The sequence below is a fragment of the Aegilops tauschii genome, chromosome 6 (assembly GCF_002575655.3).
Source record: "Aegilops tauschii subsp. strangulata cultivar AL8/78 chromosome 6, Aet v6.0, whole genome shotgun sequence".
In the NCBI taxonomy this organism is placed as follows: Eukaryota; Viridiplantae; Streptophyta; class Magnoliopsida; order Poales; family Poaceae; genus Aegilops; species Aegilops tauschii.
The window spans coordinates 394968160-394970817 of record NC_053040.3 but is presented as its reverse complement, the minus strand read 5'-3'; the positions used below and the strand labels follow the sequence as shown (position 1 = coordinate 394970817).

The window sequence follows — 2658 nt, the reverse complement described above, 5'->3', positions numbered from 1 at the left end:
AATCATCCAATAATTCTTTTCCTATTCTGCCCTAAATGAAACTTTGCAAAGGAAGTGCTAATTATATTTGCTTGATTGACCGCAAACTTCTTGGGCACCTTTTCCTGTCCATATCATTGGCCCATGCCAGAATTCAACTCAATTTTCCTAGTAAATATTTTTCAGCAATTTTCCAAAGTTTCTGTCCAAGAAGGAACTTTGTGAAGGAGCTATATTCTAGGCATATCCAAATGAGTTGAAATTTTGCAAGGTCCTTTATATGATCAAATCATGACTCTCCACCAAATTTGAGCTCATATAACTCATCTACGTGAGCCCAGATCCAAATCTTAGTTTCTGGTCAGATTTTTAGTTTGTGAAGCAACTATATTTTATATTCCTTCATTTAAGCTAAAAATTTTCCAGGGCATTCTTCAATCCAGATAAACTCCCTCCACCAAAATTTTGCTCAATCCATTACACCATTTGCCCTGTGCAATTTTTCCAAGTTTCTGTCCAGAATGAAGCTTTGTGAAGCAAGTGCCACTTTGGTATTTTCAAATGGCATGAAACTTCTACAGCAAGCTTCATATCATCAAATAACCCACCTCCACCAAATTTCAGCTCATGACAATCAAGTATGTGAGTGCCACTTCATAATGTTCAATTCTGGCCATTATAGTGGTTTCTACAGCAACCCTCATCTAAACTCCTTCTATTAGTCTGATTTTTGGTGATCAACATCACCTTAGTGAGTGATCATCACCAGACAAATTATTTACCTCGTAACCACAACAAGTTACAAACACCTTCCTACTGACTTACTTTGGAGCTAAGTGCAAATCTCTTCTTTGCCCCTGGACCGATTTATTTCCTCATTTTGACTAAGGGCACGATGGTCTATCTACTGGACATGGCCTGTCCGGCCAAAACGAGGTGTTTGCTCTAGTGCGCGTGGTGATCACGCTGATGTCATGCCTAATTGCGTGCTCTGGAGTCTTCCCGCCCCTGTGCTCGTCTCCTCCCTCCTCATCTCGACGTCCAACCTTGTCCATGAGCTTCCCCGTGATCGACTGCATCTCCCTGCGTCGCTGCCTCGTCGTGGTTCGCTTTAAATGCGTCGCAAACGCCATGCCCGTGCCATGCCCAGCCTCTGTCCACCATTAGGGCACTGCACAAGCTCGCTAGCGTTGCTCTTGAGCCCTCCCCTCGGCTATATAAGAGTGCCCCGAGCCCTCCCGCAGCTCATCCACTCCGCATTTGCCTCCCTAGCCCACCAGAGTCCTCGGCCCGCTCTTCTTTTCACCGGAGATCGCCATGGCCGCCTCGGTTCCAACGAACCTAGCCCCTCTCCTCTCCTCCAGAGCTGTCCACTAGCTTCCCCGCATCCTCTCGCGTCGCCCCACCCACTCGTTCATCCCCGGAGAGCCCATGGCCGCGTGCCCCGAGTCCGGCCACCGCCTCCGCCGTTCGGCCTCCAGCTCGTCGGGCCGTCCCGAGCTCTCCCACTCCCTCCTGACTCCACCACCGCGTTCCCCTCATCCAGTAGAGCCGCCCCACTCCCTCATCTCTCACCGGAGCGCCCTGCATCACCGGAAATCATCACCACCGCCGCCTCTCTGTCCGCCTCCGTCGCCGCGGCCTCCCCTCCTCTCCACTCCTCCCCGGCGTCCGTTTCCTCTCTGAACGGGTGCGGCGCGCCACCCTAAAACCGCCGGTGCCCTCGCCTTGGCCTGGAGCGGCCGGAGTCGGTGGGGCCAGCGCCGGCAGCGCCCCTGTCCTCCTCCTCGACTTTCTGTCGTGGCCAGGCACGGGAGGAAGAAGAAGACAAGGGAAGGAGAGAGAAGGATAAGGTGGGCCCCGCATGTCATCCTCTATCCGTTGACCCCGCCACTGCCACGTCACGTAACTGGAAACGGGTTTTCCTGGAGTACATTTTCATTTGACGAAAGCGTATTCTTTTCCTTCTTTTGCTGAAATGCGTTTTTGGCCCCAGAAAACGTATTTACTTCTACTACGGCCAGGAATGAGTTTTCCCTGCTCAGAAAGCGTATTTTCTGATATGCGCCTCTGCCTTATCCACTCAGGGACCCGTTGGTGATGAAAATATTCACAGATTGGTCCTTCTTCTTCCACACCTCATAACTCTGCAACCGTAACTCCGATTGAGGTGAAACCACCGCTCACTTCTTCGTATCGTCGAGCTCTATCTTTTGGTAACATTTTCACTAGGTGTTCTCATAGTGAAAATGACCCTTTTGCCCTTGCCACTAATCAGCCTCCTCCGAGAGAGAACCGTCCGGCGTTTCGTTCCGCGGCTTCACCGCACTTCTTCCCGGAGTCTCCGTCACCCCAGGCAAGCCACAATACCCACTTGCATGATAGTCATGCACTAGCCATGGTTTTCAACTTGAATATTTATTAAATGTTTGCTTGTTTAAAATATGGTTATCGTTGTTTCGGTAATGCTTCTGGGTTAGTGCTTACTTTCTTGCTATGTTGTTATGCACCTGGTTATCATACCCTGCTAGGTGCTAGTATTCCTTTCATATGCTTATGCTTGCTAGTAGTACATGTTGATGTTGGTGATGGTCTTCGGTGTATGATTGCCGTCTGTCCCGAGTACCGTTGTTATGCATGTTCCATTGCATCCAGTTGGTTAAATGCTTGAATGATTGC

General features: G+C 49.8%; 1 long non-coding RNA gene across 1 annotated transcript; it reads left to right on the top strand.

Annotated features, from left to right (window-relative positions):
* Positions 1-2064: 2064 nt before the first annotated feature.
* On the top strand, positions 2065-2442 carry LOC141025398 (uncharacterized). The gene is made up of 2 exons (XR_012186876.1): positions 2065-2149; positions 2258-2442. It is a non-coding gene; the product is annotated as an uncharacterized lncRNA (long non-coding RNA).
* The last annotated feature ends 216 nt before the right edge of the window (positions 2443-2658 follow it).